At 39.1% G+C, this 20,570-nt stretch overlaps 1 pseudogene; it reads right to left on the bottom strand.

Moving 5' to 3' along the window:
* Positions 1-16,277: 16,277 nt before the first annotated feature.
* Positions 16,278-18,109, bottom strand: LOC143400450 (small ribosomal subunit protein eS21 pseudogene; annotated as a pseudogene).
* Between the last annotated feature and the right edge of the window lie 2,461 nt (positions 18,110-20,570).

The following is a 20,570-nucleotide window of genomic DNA, read 5'->3' as shown; positions in this document are numbered from 1 at the left end:
AACAACTTCTCCCATGATCTGGCCCTGCTAAACCCTATAAAACTCAGACCCTGTTGTAGCCTGTTGCCATTTTCCCTCTCAAAAATGTGCCCCTCCATTGCTTAATAAAGCATTGCTGATCCACTAAGATCTGTCTCCCTTTCTTTTTGTATTCTCTTTCATTTGTTTTAATTGTTGCTTGTCAAAACTGGAGAAGTGGCTGTGGTAACTAGTAGGGACGATATTAAACATTCTAGATTGCACAGAACTTCCTCCAAAACAAAACAAAACAAAAAAATTATCTAGTCAAAAATATAACTTCTGATTTATTTTTTTACCTTTATTTTATTTATTTATTCTTCTCTGGTGCAGAGCCTTGAACATGCTAGGCAAGCACTCTACCACTGGGCCCCACCCCAGCCCCTTAACATTTTTTTCCCAGTACTGGGGATTGAACCCAGGTCCCTCACACATGGTATTCAAGTGCTCTACCAACTAAGCAACATCTCTAGCCCTTTTTACTCTTTATTTTGATAAGTCTTGCAAAGTTGCCCAGATTGACCTTGAATCTGAGATGTTCCTGCCTCAGCCTCTCAAGTAGCTGGAATTACAGGTGTGCATCACCACACCCAGCTCAATTCACACCTTGTAATAAATAGAATTTATAAACTTTGCAGTTGCTAAGACTATATAATTTTTTTTTTTTGGTCCTAGGGATTAAATTCAGGGGCACTTAACCACTGAGCCACATCCTAGCCCTTTTTTGTATTTAATTTAGAGACAGGGTCTCACTGAGTAGCTTAGTGCCTTATTAAATTGCTGAGGCTGACCTCAAACTTGTGATCCTCCTGCCTCAGCCTTCCAAGCCACTGTGCCCCCCTATCTCAAAATCTTTTCCTGCAAATGTTTTACCTGTAGGTATAGAGATCCACATTTTAATATGTTATTAGGGTCAAACACAGTATTTCAGATACCTGTATGCCAGGATAAGAAGTGACTGGTATACAGCATCTGTGTTTATTTATTTATTTACTTGATTTTTTTTTTTTTTTGTATTCAGGATTGAAGAATGAATTCAGGGGCATTTAGCCACTGAGTCACATCCTCAGCCCCTTTTTACTCTTTTATTTCTAGACCCTAAGTTGCTCAGGGTCTAGAAAAATTGCTGAGGCTGGCATTGAACTTGTGATTCTTCCTGTCTCAGCCTCCCAAACCACTGGGATTACAGATGTGTGCCACCATGCCTGGCACCGGTCTATTTCTAACGATTCCTCTGTGTTAGACCAGGTTAGGGAAATTGCTTAAGATGGGGTTTTTTTAGTTATTTATTTACAAGATGACTTGAAGTCTGAGAATGTGAGCATTCTACCCAATTCCTCTGAACAGACTTTGTCTCTCAGAAGAAAGGTCATGAGTCAAATCACTGTAGAAGGAATCCAGACCATCTCCTGGATGCCAGGGAGGAGCTCAGCATAACTGCCTCCCCAGGAATCCCGGTGTCACTGAAATGAGACTTCAAGTCAAGGAGTAATACTCTGTTTCTTTAGTTATTTTATAACTTAGTCCCTCATTTCCAGGCACAGTGGTGCAGACCTGTTATCCCAGTGACTCAAGAGCCTCAGACAGGAAGATCACAACCATCTTCAATGCCAACCTCAGAATCTTAGTAAGACCCTGTCTCAAAATAAAAAATAAAAAAGTGGAAGTCTTGGGCAGGAGGATTGCAAGTTTGAGGCCAGCCTCAGCAACTTTTGTGAGACCCTAAGCAACTTAGTTGAGACCCTGTTTAAATAAATAAATAAAAGGATTGGGGATGTGGCTCAGTGATAAAGTTCCCCTGAGTTTAATCTCCAGTACAAAAAAAAAAAAAAAGTGTGCACTCATTATTCACAGAGAATACAAATGGACTTTTCCCCCTTCTTTACATCCTTTCTTTCTCTCTCCCTCCTCCCCCCAATCTTTTTTATTTTGTACTGGGAATTAAAGCTTGAACCTAGGGGTGCTTAGCCACTGAGCTATATCTGCTTTTTTTTTTTTTTTTTTTTTGAGACAGTTTTTGTTAAATTGCCTAGGGAGCTGGTCTCAGCCTCCAGAATCACTAGGATTATAGGAATGTATAATGTATAAACCACTCCCCACTTCCTTTACATTCTTTTTATTGAATTTAATTCTTCCCAGATGTAGCAGGATGTAGAGCCCATCTCTTGTACTTTCAATAAGGAAACTTTCCTTACCTTTACTGAGCTTGATTCCAAGGATATGGATTAACATTTGTTCAGTCAATCCTGCTGTTATATTTTTTTAATATAATGTTAACAAGAAATTATAGATACAGCCAGCAAGAGTCAAAAACACATTTTCTATTCCCCAACAATTCTATCACTTAAAAAGTAAAATAGGGGTTGGGGTTGTGGCTCAATGATAGAGTGCTTGCCTAGCATGTGTTAGGCACTGGGTTTGATCCTCAGCACCACCGAATATAAATAAATGAATAAAATAAAGGTTCATCAACAGCCAAAAAAAAAAAAAAGTAAAATAAGAGATGGGCACACATCTACAACATCAGCACTTGGGAGGATGAGGCAGGAGCATTGCAATTTCCAGGAAATAAGCAACTTAGCGAGACCCTGCCAAAATAAAAATAAAAAGGTCTGGGAATGTAACTCAGTGGTAAAGTACCCCTGGTTTCAATCCCCAGTACCAATAAATAAATAAATAAATAAATAAATAAATGGAATAGAAATAATTTAGTACTGACGAATTTGAACTTGGAATAAGAAAAATTGCACTTGAGTTCTCGACCTGTTTTGAATCTTGTGACTCTGCTCAGGTAATAACCTAATTGTACCTTAGGGTCCTCACTGGTAAAATATGAAAAACTAATAATCGCATGGAAAACAGTGTTTCATAAACTTTATGTTACAATTCTTTCACTCTCCACTGCTAAGCTTTCAGAAGCCTAAAGATAAGTCTCTGGAAATGTTTTGCTTCTGTATCTAAAATTTTATTGCTAGGGATAAGGCAGAGATTGTCAAATATTTGTTAATTTGTTTGATGCTAGGTTAGAACTCAGGGCCTTGTTCATCCTAAACATGATTCTACCACGGAGTTACACTCCCAGCCCCTTGGAAATTTATTTTTAAGTGAACTTCAAGAACCACTAAGGACCTCCTAAACTCTTGGTGCTGTTTTTAAGATCTTCTGAACCTTGTAAGTTACAATAAATACAAACACACTTCTTCCCTAATTTCAAGCAAGTTTACACTGCCTACTTATAAAATAAGACTTGGATGTCAATAACAATGGGGAAATACATGCTGTTTTGTGTGCAGGAATGGGGATAGGGGAGATTACTGCATAGGGAGAGGAGGTTGGAATTATTCTGTTTCTCGCTAAGCAGTAGAATGCTATAAAATTCAATTAAGTAACTAGTCACTTTTCTCTTTCTTAAAGTACTCATCTCTACTGTAACAACAACAACAAAAAAAGACCTAATACATCAAAACTAAAATCTTCTGATAAAGAAAAAGCAACTCACCATTAGTAGTATCGCTGGCTCTTCTGAGGAATGCACTGGAAATCTGACTTGCCACTTTGCCCAGGACCATTGTACCAATGTGCAAGAATGCGTGTTCTTCATAAATAGAAAAAATATTACTAGCTGCAAAGAGAAGAAACTGTTCCAGAGTGTACAAATCCCACGCCAACATCCAAATAATGGCAAATACTGTTCTGCTCTTAGCAACCCAAAGTAACCTTTGTGCCATTTATTTATTCAACAAATATTTCTTGAGCAACTATTATGGGCCAGGCACTGTGCTAGGGAATATAATCATGATCTCGGCTCTGAAAAAAAAATTTAATCTTATGTATCTCTAGAATAGAATGCTTTTGGAATTGGACCAAAGTTAACATAATGTGAATTTCAGCTTCTGTATTCACTCCTATATCCCCTGGTGCCAGTTATATCCAGTTTGGGGAACTTGAATAATTGACAATAACTCCCATTTTTGCCAAGTCCACATTTTTGGCCTGATAACTTGGAATTCAGTATATGACAATAATGTAAGGCAATGTGATTCTTAGCTATAAGAGTAATTTGGTTTTCTTGATAAATCAGCTAGATACTCTTTCCACTATCAGAACTTTTATTGTTAGAAATAAATAAATACACACACAAAAAAACAGATATTTCTTTCTTTGCTTCCCTTTCCCTGTGTTCATGTAGATAAAAGAAAAAATGCCCAGAGTTTCAGTGAGATTATGAACTTCACAAAACCATGTACCTTCTGCTGCCCTCTTAACCAGAAATCCAGCCAGGATGGTTTGCCATTCTGTATACCCTACCTTTTCTCTTCTTCAGAGGCCTTAGGCCTTTGGACCTTCCTATCATGTGACTGCCAGGTTTCTTTCCTCACTTCTTTGGGACTACAACTTCTATAGAAAACTGATAGCCCAAATGTTTGCAGATTGCAATCCAACTACAATCATAGTTTAGCCAAACATTTATACCTAACTGCTCTTTTCCACCAATGACAAGAGTATAATTATTTGCAGAAGCATCTAATGTTTTCCCAATCCCCAAACTCATTAGCAGAGAAGCTGTGACGTATCAAGGCTTACATTGTAAAATTACTCATTGGAGAAATAAATGGTTCCGAGCATGATGGCTCATATGTGTAATCCCAGCAGTGGGAGGCTGAGGCAGAAGGATTGCAGGTTCAAAGCCAGACTCAGTGAGTCTGTAAGCAACCTAGTGAGACCTTGTCTCAAAATAAAAAATAAAAAGAGTTGTGGCTCAGTGGTACCCCCACCCTCCAACACACACACACACACACACACACACACACACACACTTTGCCTTCAATCCCTGGTACCAAAAAAAAAAAAAAAAAGCAAATAATTAAACCAAATGTGTTACTTTTTAGTAAGGTTATGCTACTTGTTTCTTCTTACTTTTTTTTTTATTTTTTTGCATGTGATATTGGAAATTGAACCCAGCGGCACTCTACCACTGAGCTGCATTTCTAGCCCTTTTAAAAATTTTTGAGACAGTGTCTTACTAAGTTTCTCAGGCTGACCTTGAACTTGTAATGTTCCTACCTCAGCATCCCAAGTAAACTGGATTATAGGCATAAGCCCCCTTGCCCAGCTTTTGTTTCCTTTATATGTATTGTTTCCTTTACCTGGAAACACTTTCATATTTTTATTCATATACTAAAATTATTGATTGAGCACCTCATTTGTGCCAGTTACTGCTGAAGACACAGCAATGAACATTGTGTTTGACTCGTAGCCCTCATGACATTCTTTCTACCTTGTGGCGAATGCAGTATGGTTATGCTATGGCATGGCAGACCATCACTTATTGTTCACTAACCTAAATTCAGCTGGGTGCAGTGGCACACACCTGTAATCTCAGGAACTCAGGAAGCTGAAACAGGAGGCCAACCTCAGCAACTTAGTGAGGCCCTAAAGCAACTTAGAGAGACGCTGTCTCAATAAAAAATAAAAAGGGCTGGGGATATGGCTCAGGGGTAAAGTACTCCTAGGATCAGTCCCCCAGTATCAAATAAATAAGTAAACTAAATTCAGTTTACATGTCACTTTATCTGGAAAGCTTTCTGTGACCTCTTCTAAGTAGAATAAGGGATCTCTATTCTGTGGGTCCTTGGCATTTTGGCCATATTTCAAGTTGGGAAATTTCCCAACACTGGGAACCCGGAAGGTTTATATCCTCAGTAGAAGAACAAAAGGGGAAAAGAAAACTGACCTGTAATGGGAAAAGGTAAGGATACCTGAGTGTCTTCACCTCAACAGGATGAAATTGATAAAAAGGAAAAACAAACAACAAAAATCTCTGAGAATTCCTACAAAAGTGTATAAGAAGTATAATGTGAAGGGTTAGAATTTCACACTACCTGTGTGACCCAGATACCCCTGAGCTAAAAATCAGTTCCCCCAGGCATCTTGTATAAGCAAATATAAATTCTCTCTGGAATTCCTACAGGTAAGGTTCTAAGGAATATAATCTAAAATAAATTTTAGTGATAAAGTATCATAAAAAAACACAGGGAAATGACTTCAGAATAATACCTATAATGACTGCAAGTATTCAACAAGAATCTACTTAAGAGTTCAAAGAGGAGATGATGGAATAGAGGAAAGGTGATATTTTAAGAAATAGTGGCTGAACATTTTCCAGAATTAATGACAAGTATCCTCAATATTGGAAGGTGAAAATTGTCATGCTGAAAAATATAAATGGAAATGTGCACATAGTGAAAGTACAGGACACCAGAGAAAAAGGAGATTTAAAATTAGGCAGCAAAAAAACACAGATTAACCTTGAAAGAAATGATAACTAGGCTAACAGCAGACTTTTCAACAGTAACAGTGGAAGCCAAAAGAGATTGGAATTTATCTTCAAAATGTTAAGAAAAAAATTACCATCAACCCTGAATTTTATCCTCAGTGAAACCACCTTTTAGGAGGAGAGTAAAATAAAAATACTGTAAGATAAACAATGTAAGATTTGAAAAATCAGATAAAATTCAAATTTTTTTATTATTTATTTTTTTGGTACTGGAGGTTGAACCCAGGGGCACTTAACCACTGAGCCACATCCCCAGCCCTTTTTATTTTTTCTTTTGAGATAGGGTTTTGCTAAGGCTGGCCTCAAAATGCAGTCCTCTTGCCAAGACTCCTGAATAGCTGGGATTATAGGTATGTACCACTGTACCTGGCAAAATTCCAATTTTTTAAAAAGATAATTTACTACCAATATATGTTCATTAAAGAAAACATCAAGGATTGGGGTTGTACCTCAGCGATAGAGTACTTGCCAAGCACATATGAGGCCCTGGGTTTGATCCTCAGTACCACATAAAAATAAATAAAATAAAGGTATTGTGTCCAACCAACTACAACTAAAAAATAAATATTAAAAAAATAAAGAAAACATCAAAAGATATGCATCTGGAAAAAAATGAAATAATTCCAGGGGAGGATCCAAAATGCAAGGAGTAAAAAGAAAAAAGAAAATGGTAAACATGTTAGAAATCTTAAACATAGAATATCCAAAATAATGACAATAATGTCTAAAATGTAATGGACACTTATTGTGAGAAGGTGAAAGAAGTAAAAGAATTGTAAGACCTTGTATTGTTTAAGAGGAAGCTAAATAAATCAAACTTATAATTTGTTGAGTGTTATATGTAAATGTTAAAATATCCAGGTAATCACTAAAATAAATGAAGCAGCCAAGGAAGGTGGCACTTCAGCTTGGGAGGCAGAGGCAGGAGGAACACAAGTTCAAGGCCAATCTCAGCAATTTAGCAAGACTCTGTCTCAAAATTAAAATTAAAAAGGGCTGGAACTGTATCTCTGTGGTATAGTGTCCCTGGATTCAATTCTCAGTCCTATAAAAAAAAATAAATAACAAATTTTTAAAATCAATGAAATACTATGTATAACTTCTAATTTATTAGAGGGGATAAAATTGAATGGGGGAATCTTAATAAAAAAAAATAAAATTCAAAAGCAGGACAAATAAGAAAACATTAGATAGCAGAAATAAATACAAATGTATGAGTAATTGCAATCAAGGTAAATATACTTATGAAACTGGGTGCAATGGTGCAGGCCTATAATCCATGACTCAGGAAGCTGAAGCAGGAAGATCACAAATTCTAGGCCAGTCTCGGCAACTTAATGAGGCCCTAACCAAGTTAGAGCAACATTCTCAAATAAAAAGGGTTGAGGATATTTCAGTGGTAACATAAAACATCCCTGGGTTCAGTTCAGAAAGAGAAGAGGAAAGAAGAGAAGATAAAAAAGGAAAGAAAAGAGGCAAGTAACTGATTACTATAAAAGAACAGCAGTTTCCCTGTAAGAGAAAGGAAATATGTGTTGGACAAGGGCCACAGGGGAACTTTGGGGAAGAGGTGTTGTCAATGTTTTTCCTCTTTAATTGGTTAGTGGTTACACAGATATTTGCTAATATAATTATTTTTATATTGCACATTTTAATTTACTGGTCCTTCATATATGTATTCATTTTGCAATTTTATTTATTTTTTATTTTTTGAAGTACTGGGGATTGCACTTAGGCACTCTACCACTAAGCTACAGTCCTTTTTACTTTTTATGCTGAAACACCATTTTGCTTAATTGCTGAGTAAATGCCAAGAGTTTAATGTACAGAGAATAATACATATAATGATATATTTTTTTAAAATATATTTATTTATTTTTAGTTTTCGGTGGACACAACATCTTTGTATGTGGTGCTGAGGATCCAACCCGGGCCGCACGCATGCCAGGCGAGCGCGCCACCACTTAAGCCACATCCCCATTCCCATATAATGATATTGATACACAGTTACTGTGTATCAATATTATTATATGATATGTATCAAAATAAGGGTATTTCTTTTAATTATTTTTTTTAGTTGTAGATTGACACAATACCTTTGTTTGATTTATTTATTTTTATGTGGTACTGAGGATCAAGCCCAGTGCCTCACACATATTAGGCAAGCGCTCTACCACTGAGCCACAACCCAGCCTCTGGGTATTATTTCTTCTCCTCCCCCACCTCCCCTCTCCCCCCCCCCCCTTCTCTCTTTGTGCATTGGAGGCAAGCACTCTGCTAACTGAGTTTATCCCCAGCCTCTGGGTAATTTTTCTTTACTTGCTCAGAAAACATTCTAGACTTGACAAAGAGGAAGTGAGTAATTTGTAGGAAAGAAATGAAAGTGCAATATTTTTTAGGAAGTAGGCAAAACAAGCATGTGACAAAGGAGAACACAGTGATGGCTATGGTAAGCAGCATGATGATGTCTAGAGAATGTGATGTCCACATTCTATTCTGAACCTGTGAATATGTTGGGTAACATAATAAAAAGGAGTTAAAGTTACAGAAGGATTAAGGGTGCTAATCAACGGACCCAAAGATGGGGAGATTATCTTGGATTATCCTGGTAGGCCCATTGTAATCACAAGGATCTTTATAAATGAAAGAGGAAGGTAAAAGAAAGGGATTGGATGTGATACTAACTCAATATTATTACTGATTTTCAGAATGGGAGGAAGCAATGAGCCAAGGAATGGGGAGAGGCTCTAGAGGTTAGGGAGGCAAGGAATGAGATTCTCCCCAAGAGGACCCCTGCATTTCACCCTAAAGACTGGATTTCAGCCCAGTGAGATTCAGGTCAGACCTCTGACCTATAGAAATGTAAGATAATAAATTTGCTTTTTTTTTAAAAATTGTTTTGGAATAATTTTAGGTTTATAGGAAAATTACAAAAGTAGTACAGAGTTCCCAGGTTCCTCTAATGTTAGCACCTAATGCCTTTTTTTTCTTTCTTTTTCTTTTTGACATGCTCTTGCTAAGTTGCTTAAGGCCTTGTTAAATTGCTGAGACTGGCCACTAACTTGCCATCCTCCCCCTCAGCCTCTTGAATTGCTTTGGTCAAAGGTGCCTCCATGCCTGGCCTCCCTAGTATCTTTTTTTTTTTTAAATAGACTTGAGGGGGCTAGGGATGTGGCTCAAGTGGTAGCGCGCTCGCCTGGCATGCGTGCGGCCCAGGTTCGATTCTCAGCACCACGTACAAACAAAGATGTTGTGTCCACCAATAACTAAAAAATAAATATTAAAAAAATAAAATAAATAAAATAAAATAAAATAAATAAATAGACTTGAGGCCTGATGCAGTGGTTCACTCCTATAATCCCAGCTACTAAGGAGGTTGATGCAGAAGGATTGAAAGTTCAAAGGCAGCCTGGGCAACTTAATGAGATCCTGTTTTAAAATAAAAAATAAAAATAATTAAAAGTGGCTGGGTTTGTAGCTCAGTGGCAGAGCACTTGCCTTGTCATATGCTCAAGAGCCTGGTTTCGGGCTGGGGATGTGGCTCAAGTGGTAGCGCGCTTGCCTGGCATGCATGCAGCCCGGGTTCGATTCTCAACATCACATACAAAGATGTTGTGTCCGCCGAAAACTAAAAAATAAATATTAAAAATTCTCTGTCCCTCAAAAAAAAAAGAGCCTGGTTTCAATCCCCAGTACTACTAAATCGATCAATCAATCAACCAATCAATCAATAGATTTTAGAGCAGTTTAAGTTCACAGCAAAACTGAGCAGAAGGCGTAAAGATTACCCTAGACTCCCTGCTCCCACATATAAGTTGTGTTGTTTTAAGCTACTAGGTTTGTGATAATTTCTTATAGCAGTAATGAATACAAAGCCAAATGGCAAGGGGCAAAAGAAGGCAGGTAATCAAGAAAAAGAAAAATAGTTAATCCAAAATTGTTACTTTTAATAGAGGATATAGAACACTTAGGTGTGACCCCCACCACACAGGGCTCTCCACTAGCCAATAATTGGCCTATTAGTGAACCAAGAAAAGAATTATTCTCTGGACAGATAAATTAGATATGTGGGCATAGGATTAGGGACCTACAGCTTAGCAGCAGACAGTGACTTTGTACCCAAGGGAAGCCCCCATTCTCCAGAAGCTATATTTCCCTCCACTCAATAAGGCCCCTTTGTACATTGTCCAGACTGCACCACAGGCACCAACCCACATGAGACCCTCAGAGAGTTTGTAATATTCTATTTCTCAAGCAGATGGTATGTAGGAATTTTTTTCGTATCAGTCCCCCAATCTAAAATCAAGGAATTCTGAAGTATATTAGAGCAAACCTAAAACTCCATGAAATTTCTTTTCATAGTCTGAGCAGGAAAACAGAATTTCCCTTCTTTGATTCCCTATTCCTATTTTCAATAAGAGGTTTTGTCTCTTTTCTCAGCCAGATATTGTCCACAGAGGTGGAGCTAAATGTGCAAACCGTAGAAGAGTTTGTGGACATCTATAACCCAAGAAAGCTTCCTAAGACCTAAAGAAAAATTTCATTAATAGGAACCTGGAATGTCTGATAAAATCTGATACACTGACCTGCAAAGAAACAAAGAGGCAGACAGAAGAATCTGGAAGGTTTTGAGGCTGCCTGAAGATCTCAGATTCTGAGACACTGTAATTCTGATATTGTTTTGCCTCTTTCAGAGAGGCCCAGAAACTTTGGATGGGACAGAAGACTACTGAAACCCATTTTCTCCCACTACCAAGCAGTCCTGCATCTTTAAAAGGGGCTACTTAGAGGGCTGGGGTTATAACTCAGTGGTAGATTGCTTGCCAAGCATATGCAGGGTCCTGGGTTCAATTCCCCATATGTAAGTGGGGGGGAAGCATTTCCCAGTTAGTGGCCCAACAATCAAAGCCCCACACCATGAAATACAAGTTTTCCTTCTTAAGTGCAAGTTCTTCCTAGCCTTCTTGACCCCAGAACTACTGTGCCTTATGTATTTATGAAGTCAGATCTAGGAAAGTACTTACAGAGGGCCTTAGAGATAGTCTAATCCACACCACCACCAATTTTTCAAATACAGAATACATATTAATTTTTAATACATATTAATTCCCAGATGTAGACATCAAAAATAACAATAATAATAGTCACTGAGAAAATCCAAAGAATTTGGGATAATAAAATAAAGAATGACAGGGGGCTGGGGTTATAGATCAGTGGTAGAATGTCTGCCTCACACACATGAGGCACTGGGTTCGATCCTCACACCACATAAAAAATAAATAAATAAATAATATTTTATATATATATATATATATATATATATATATATATATATATTAAGATTGTATCCATCTACAACGTTAAAAAATTAAAAATAAAATGACAGGGCTGGGGATATAGCTTAGTTGGTAGAGTGCTTGCCCCCCATGCACAAGGACTTGGGTTCAGTCCCCAGCACCACAAAAACACAAACAAACAAACAAAAATTACAAAAATAAAAAATAGGCTGGGAGGGCTGGGAATATAATATTGCTCAGCAGTAGAGCACTTGCTTAGCACATATGAGGCCCTGGGTTCAATCCCTAGCATCACAAAAATGAACAAAATAAAAAGTAAAAATTTCTTTTCAGCCCTTACTCTTACTCCTTCTCCTCAGAGGTAAACCTTGTAGCTGGGTGCAGTGGTGCATTCCTGTAATCCCAAAAACTTGGAAGGCTGAGGCAGGTAGGATCATGAGTTCAAGGCCAGCCTCAGCAATTTAGGAATGCCCTGAGCAACAGAGAGAGATCCTGTCTCACAAGAAAAATAAAAAGGGCTGGGGATATAGCTCAGTGGTAAAGTGTCTCTGGGTTCAGTCCCCAGGACCAAAAATAAATAAATTTAAAAAAATAAAATTTGCTTAAACTTTTACCAACAATGTATATTATGTGTGTGTATGCGGATGTACATATATAATATACTTTTTTTTACCAATATGATAGACAAAAACAATAGTACACATTATTTAACTTGCTATTCCCTAATTACAAGTGAGATCAAGTCATGTGTTAGGGCTGGGATTGTAGCTCAGTGGTAGAGCACTTGCCTGGCACATGGAAGGCACTGGGTTCAATTCTCAGCACCACATATAATTAATTTTTTTAAATTTGTTTATTTTATGTGGTGCTGAAAATCAAACCCAGTGCCTCCCATATGCTAGGCAAGCACTCTACCACTGAGCTACAGCCCCAGCCACATAAATTAATTAATTAGTTAATTAAAGGTCTATTGACAACTAGAAAAACAAAAAAAGTATCTTGTGTCCCCGTCACTTGTACCACTATTCAGTGAATTATTTGTCCATCTTTGTTTCCTATTTTTCTGCTTTCAATTTCCTCATTTTGCTATTACATATTAATCAGTTGGCTATGTGCCATGTACCACTGGGCGTTTTAAAATAAATTACTTTTTTTTTTTTTTTTTTTGGTAGTGGGGGATTGAACTCAAGGGCACCTAGCAATTGAGCTACATCCCCAGTCCTTTTCATATTTTATTTTGAGAAAGGGTTTTACTTGAGATTATCCTGCTTCCTGAGTTGCTAGATTAGAGGTGTGCACACACTTGGCTTAAAATAAATCACTTCTTTTTTGGGGGGGGAGTGGTACTGGGGATTGAACTCAGGGGTACTAGACCACTGAGCCACGTTCCCAGCCCTTTTATGTATTTTATTTAGAGACAGTGTCTCACTGAGTTGCTTAGCAAACTCGCCGTTACTGAGGTTGGCTTTGAACAGTGAACCTCCAGACTCAGCCTCCGGAGCTGCTGGGATTTCAGACCTGCACCACCACGTCTGGCTAAAATAAATCACTTCTTAAAACAATCTATTTTGCAGATGAGAAATCTGAGAAACAGAGAGATATGAAATTCAAATCCTAGTCAATTTTACTCTAAAAGCTGCACTTTCTCCACCATGCCAAAAAAACTCATTTTACCCAAGTGTGGAAATCCCATAGGGAAGTGACTTACCCCAACACTCAGTCCTGTTAGGTGCCCATGCAATCCACACCACTGGTGGCCTTTGTGCCACCCTGGTCTTCCTGGGCAACAAGGTTGAAAGCTGCGCAAAAGGCGGTTCAGGCAAACTTGGCTGCCTATTATCTGTGTCCTTAGAGATAAAGAACCAGCCTTCAGGACAAGGGTCGAAGATAAATAAAATGGAAACACTAAGAAACATGGAGACCTTGGCCCCATTCCATCCCTATCATAGTCAAAGCAGAGGGCATATAGCTGATGAGTAAGGTTTTCATTTGTCTCCCAACACCCACTTGACATGTGATTATTATTAAAAACCAAGGTTTTTAATCACAGGCATGAATAACAAATTTATAGTTAAGCCTGAGCTTCTGCTTTCTATGAAATCAAAAAAGATTATTTTATAATCCTTTTATTAAATAACCTATAATGAAAAGGTGTTCCTAAGAATATCATCTTTTGTGTTTTCCCCCCCAAATCTCGGTAATCTAAAGTGAAATACAGGAAATGTGACTCTCTGGTCTTATTGTTCATATTCATTATGATATTCCAAAGAAAAGGAAGATGGGAAATTTATGTCTAAAAAAACTGCCAAACTCCCTTCTGGATATATTCAACACCTATGTAATTAATTGATAATAGTTTGAAACTTAGTGATGAATACAGGGAGGCTCATTAAACTATTCTTTCAAAACTTCAGTATAATGAAAAGTTTTCAGCTGGGTGTGGTGACGCACACCTGTAATCCCAGCGGATCTGGAGGCTGAGACAGGAGGACAGCCTCAGCAATTTAGTGAGACCCTATCTCAAAATAAAATCTAAAAAAATGTCTGGGGGGGCTGAGGCTGTAGCTCAGTGGTAGAGTGCTTGCCTAGCATGCATGAGTCACTGGGTTCGATCCTCAGCACCACATAAAAATAAACAAATAAAATAAAGGGCATTCTGTCCATCCACAAGTACAAAAAGAAAAAAAATTAAAAAAAAAAAAAAAAAAAAAAGGTCTGGGATGTGTCTCAGTGGTTAAGCATCCTTAGGTTAAATCTCAAATGGGGGAGGAGGAAGTAAGGCATTGGGCTGGGCACTGGATGTCCTACAATGAGTAAAACATGGCTCCTGTTCTTTGGAGGAGTGATTCATTACCATTCATTCATTACCATGCTAACAGCTTTCAAAGCACTTTTACAAATGTATTATCTTTTTTTTTTAAAATGAAACTACTACTGATTTTTTTTAAGAGAGGGAGAGAGAGAGAGATAATTTTAATATTTTTTTATTTTTTAGTTATCGGCGGATACAACATCTTTTTATGTGGTGCTGAGGATCCAACCGGGGCCACACATACGCGCTACCGCTTGAGCCACAGTCCCAGCCCACAAATATATTATCTGATTCAGCCTGTAAATGCATATTAAGATTACAAATTCAACCTGGAGCCTCCTATTTTTTTTTTCATTATTCCTTTTCTTCCTGGTCTTTCATTGTTTCTTTAAGATAAATCTAATCTAGGGAGGGCCAGATCTCTGTGAATGGGGGTAAGAGGGCAAGACCAGGATGCAGAAAAGACCTTTATCCCTTGGGAGGAGGACTGGGTGGGGTCAGTTTCAGAATGCTTCAACAATTTAACAGAATCTTAAAACTTTCAAACATTCCAATCTTTTAAACAGTGTGAGACTTTCCTTATAAAATCACCTATGGGCTGGGGATGTGGCTCAAGCAGTAGCGTGCTCGCCTGGCATGCGTGAGGCCTGGGTTCGATCCTCAGCACCACATACAAACAAAGATATTGTATCCGCCGATAACTAAAAAATAAATATTAAAAATTCTCTCTCTCTCTCTCTTAAAAAAAAATCACCTATGAATTCAGAATGATTTTCCTATTTCAAGACAGTTAAACTGGGCTGGGGATGTGGCTCAAGCAGTAGCATGCTCGCCTGGCATGCGTGCGGCCCAGGTTCGATTCTCAGCACCACATACAAAGATGTTATGTCCGCCAAAAAAAACAAAAAATAAATAAATAAATATTAAAAATTCTCTCTCTCTCTTAAAAAAAATTAAGAGAAAAAAAAAAAGACAGTTAAACTGGGTCACAGAAAAGAGCCACTTTCCCAAGATTACACAGCAAAATGGAATAAAATTTCATTCTCTTCATCTCCCAGAATCTCCTTCTGTGAAGCTCAGCTGTGAAAGGCAGGACTTGTAAGGGTCTGGCGAAACGTCGGAGGAAGAGACCACCAAGAGACTGACTTTATGCAATTTGCAGAAGGGGGTTTATTGAGGATCCATTCCAACGCGCTGGGGCTCCTGGCTCACTCCAGAAGGCAGAGCAGACAAGAGCCCCGAGCAGGGGTTGAGCAGCGCTTAAGTACACTTCTTGGGGAGGGCAGGGGCTATGCATACATCAGAACAAATCATCATGAGGCGCGGGAAAATTGAACAACAACTCTGAGACATGATTAGTACATTCATTGTCGGGAACAGATTGGGCAGGGGTGATTGGTTACTCCTAAGCGGGGTACACATTCAAACTGATTGGTTCGGGCCCTGTATGCCCTAGGCTATGAATCAGCAAAATAGGCTAGTAGGGCAGTGTCTTAACTGCCTCAGGGTGTAGCAGAGGAATTTAAAGAAACTTTACCCTTTCAGACTGATGCACAAGTCAGTTTGACCACCTGCTCCAGAGAGCTACCCAAGTAGCCCATGCACCTTGGGAATGCTGTCACTTTCAACTCTCAGGGCTAACAGATTCTATCTTGCTTCAATTATTTTAGAAGTTTTTACCTACCCATTTTCCCCAGGTTGTTGTAGAGTTTGTGTGTATTGCTTCTTTACAAATTAGCCCAGAAAAAATAACTTCATAGTACCCATACTCTGCAGTAAGAATGCTCACTCTCTCGCTCGCTTGCTCTCCTCGCTATTTATCTCTCCTGTAAGAGTTCTTTGAGAAGATGCCATCAGCCTTGGCCAATTGGAAAACGGAGTTATCTGACTCACCCATCCTGTGAATGGCTCCACAGATAGCAAAGGCTTCTAATTTTACTGTTATTTTATTTATTTACTTATTTTGGTATTGGGGATTGAACCCAGGAACACTTTACCACTGAGCTACATTCCCAGCACCACCACCTTTTTTTTTTTTTTTTTTTTTTTTTCAATTTTTGACATGGGATCTCACTAAGCTGCCTCACTAAATTGCTGAGGCTGGTCCTGAACTTTTAATCTTCTGGTCTCAGCCAACTGAGCCGCTGGGATTATAGTCATGCACTACTAGCTAGCAAAGGTTTTTAAATGGCTGTTAAACTTGCCCATGACCTGTTCAACATCAGCCCATTTGGTCCTTTGCACCAATGATAGGGTTGCTGGCAGAGCATTTCTATGGCTCTTAAGGGTCCACAAACTCGCCAGTGTCGTTTTCTTGCCTCCACCACAAGCAAAAAGAAAATGAGCATGATGTCTTGCTTCTTTGCTGTCTGTCAATAAGCATGAGTTACAGGCAAAAATTAGCCTGGGAGCCAGACAGGGTGGTGCATGCCCGAAATCTCAGCAACTCAAAAGGCTAAAACAGGAGGATCACAAGTTCACCTCAGCAAGGGTGAGGCACTAAGCAACTCAGTGATAACCTGTCTCTAAATAAAATACAAAAAGAAAAAAAAGAAAAGAAAAAGAAAAATAGGGCTGGGGATGTGACTCAATGGTTGAGTGCCCCTGTGTTCAATCCCTGGTACCCAAAAGAAAAAAAAAAATTAGCTTGGGATGGGAGTGTAGCTCAGTTGTAGAACACAAGCTTAGCATGTGCAAGGCCCTGGGTTTGATCCCCAGAACCAAAAAAATAAATAAAGAAAAAATGTACATATGCCTGGTTGTCAGAGACAAGCACTTGCTGACTATCCCCCATCCAGCCTCACCCACAATGACTTTATCCTTCCAGTCTCAAGTTTCTCTGTTTGCACACAGCCTAGAAGCTGATGTTCCTTCCCTCCTTCCCTGGAAGTTTTATACAGGTCTTTGTGTAAAAGCGGGGCAGAAAACCCTCCAAGCTTTTGTGTGTGTGTGTGTGTGTGTGTGTGTGTTTTGTTTTGAGGTACTAGGGATTGAACTCAGGGGTGCTCTACTACTGAGCTACATCTCTGCTTTTTTTTTTTTTTTTTTTTTGATATAAATTCTCACTAAGTTGCTGAGAGTCTTGCTAAATTGCTGAGGCTGGCCTGGAATTCGTCATTCTTCTGCCTCAGCCTTTTTTAAAAAATTAATTTATTTATTTATTCTAATCAGTTATACATGACAGTAGAATGGTCTTTGATTCGTTGTACACAAATACAGCACAATTTTTCACTTCTCTGGTTGTACATGAAGTAGGGTTACACCATTCGTGCAATCATACATGTGCTTAAGGTAATGATGTCCATCGTATTCCACCATCTTTCCTATCCCCTTTCCTCCTCCCCTCCCCTCCCTCCTCTTTGCTCATTCCAAAGTTCCTCCACTCATCCTATGCCCCTGTCATTATAGATTAGCATCTACTTATCAGAGAAAACATTTGGCCTTTGGTTTCTTTGGGATTCTGCCTCAGCCTTTTGGAGTTGCTGAGATTACAGGCGTAGGCCACTGCAAGTTGGCTTCCCAAGTGTTTTTAGAGACATGGGCAAACAGTTGTTTTCCTTATCAAAAGACCTTACCTGGGTTGGGGTGTAACTCAGTGGCAAGCACTTACCTGGCATACTTGAGGTCCTGGAATTGGTCCCCCATGCCACAAAAGGGGGCTTCACTTGCCACTAGAGTGCAGACCATGCAATTTTCCAGAATGGAGGTGGGCAAAGTGAAAAGTAATATAGAGAAAAGACAGATGGATAGAAGGCCTAGATCCTTTAGTCATCACCCTTCAAGCTTTGTGAGGAAGATGTTGAGGCAATCAGCCTGAATTACAGTCAGTGCTACTGCTCCAGGGCCAAGGTTAAAACTTAATGACAAGCATTATGGAATGTATTCATACAAGGACTGGCAGGCTTTTCTCTGGGAGCTTCAGGGTTTAGGGTTGACTTCATCTCAATCATGTTCTTATTGCTGAGAACCCAGAAAGCTGAAAGGCCAGAACAGACACCCTCCCAGCCCAATTAAACAGCTAGCTCAAGTTGCAGGACTTCTAAGAAGAGGAAACCTGAAAATTTTTCCATGTGGCTTCAATCACTTCTGCCAGCACCAACTGTGTTCAGCAGCTCCCTCTACAGCCCTGCTACCAGAAAATTCAGTGGAGGGAAGGAACAGTCAAGAGGAAAAAGTTCCCATTATCCTTAAAACTAGTCCACATCACTTTCCGGCCTCTGCAGAACACCAAGCCATGAGAAAAGCAACTAATGAAGCATTGGCTGAAAGCATTACCTCATCAGTCTCCATTGGCTGAACTATTTCAGGCAAGACTTACAGACTTATAAATTAACTCTGCCAAGAACAGAGACCTAGCCAGGAATGGTGGTGCACACCTGTAATTCCACAGGAGAATTTCAAGTTCAAAGTCAGCCTCAGCAATTTAGCGAGGCCCTAAGCAGTTTAGCAAGACCCTGTCTCAAAATAAAAAATAAAAAGGGCTGAAGATGTGTCTCAATAGTTAAGAGCCCTTGGGTTCAAACCCCAGTACCAATAAATAAATAAATAATTTAAAAATAAAATTAAGAGGGCAGTGGGAATAACTCAGTGGTAAAGTGCCCCTTGGTTCAATCCCCCATATAAAAACCAAACACACCGTGCCGGGGCTGAATTGAGCTCCCCTTCTCCCTTCTGGGACACCTCCTTGAACCCTTTTCCAATGACATGAGGACAGTCAAATAATTTTTAAAATTCATGTAACTAGTTATTGGTTTGGATCCAGAATGTACTCCAAAGACTCTTACATTGAAGGCTTGGTCTCCATTACAGTAGTATTCAGAGGTGGGGCTCTTGGGAAGTGATTGGATCACAAGAGCTCTGGCCTCATCACTGGATTATCAATTTATTCATGGGTTAATAATTTGGACATTATTGAAGGGTAGTAGACACTGTAAGAAGTGGGGCTTATGGGGAGGCATGTCTTGGAAAGGTATTTTTTTCTTTCCTTTTTTTTTTCGTGGATTTGCCACTGAACTATATGTTCAGCTCTTTTTAATTTTTATTCTTATTAAATTGCTAAGACTAGATTTGAACTTGCAATCTTCCTGCCTCAACCTCCCAAGTCACTAGGATTACAGGTGTGCACCACTATGCCCAGTTGGAAAGGTATTTCTTGTCCCTGGCTCCTTCCCCAACCTCTCTGTCATGTCCTTTCACCATGATGCTTCTGCCTTGGAATCAGTTGACAATAGACTGAAACCTCTGAAACTATGAGCCAAAATAAATCTTTCCTCTTCTAAGGTTGTTTTCTCAGATATTTTGTCCCAGTGACAGAAAGCTGTTAGCGAGTGGTAGCACTGGAATCCAAACCCAGGAATGCCTGACTCAACACTCACATGACCCATTACCCTTACTACTTTCTCTCACCACTTTTGCAGGATATTAGAATCACAGACTGTCAGAGCTGGAAGGGATCTCAGGGATGATCTAGTCCCAGCACATTGTTTTCTTTGTTTGTTTTTGTTGTTGTCATTGTTACTTGGTACTATGGATTGAGACACACCCCCAGCCCTTTTTATTTTTAATTTTGAGATAAGATCTCACTAAGTTGCTTAGGACCTTGCTAAATTGCTGAGGCTGGCCTCAAACTTGTGATCCTCCTGCCTCAGCCTCTCAAGTCTCTGGGATTACAGGCATGCACCATCACACCCTGCACACCGGTTTTTCAGTCGAGAAAAATAGATGCCTGACAAGGGGAATTATTTGACCAAGACATACCAGTAGTTAAAGTCAGAGTTGGAGCTGGAGCCAAGCATTAACTCTCCTCCTTTTTGAATACATTTCACACTGTTCAAGGCCTGTGTAGAAATCAAGAGTAGACAGCAATTATTCAGGAATGAATGGTAGTGGCTGGGTCAAGGTCAGGCAGGGGAGGGAGAGAAGAAGGAAAAGAAGAAAGATCGTATTCAACTAATACTTTTTTTTTTTTTTTTTTTTTTGGTACCAGGGATTGAACCCAGGGGTTCTTAACCACTGAGCCACATCCCCCTACCTTTTTTTTTTTTTTTTAAAGACAGGTTCTCACTAGATTGCTTACCATCTCGCTAGATTGCTGAATCTGGCTTTA

The sequence above is a fragment of the Callospermophilus lateralis genome, chromosome 5, assembly GCF_048772815.1.
Source record: "Callospermophilus lateralis isolate mCalLat2 chromosome 5, mCalLat2.hap1, whole genome shotgun sequence".
NCBI classification, from domain to species: Eukaryota; Metazoa; Chordata; class Mammalia; order Rodentia; family Sciuridae; genus Callospermophilus; species Callospermophilus lateralis.
Note: the sequence above shows the minus strand (reverse complement) of the source record. Positions and strands in the feature narration are given on the sequence as shown.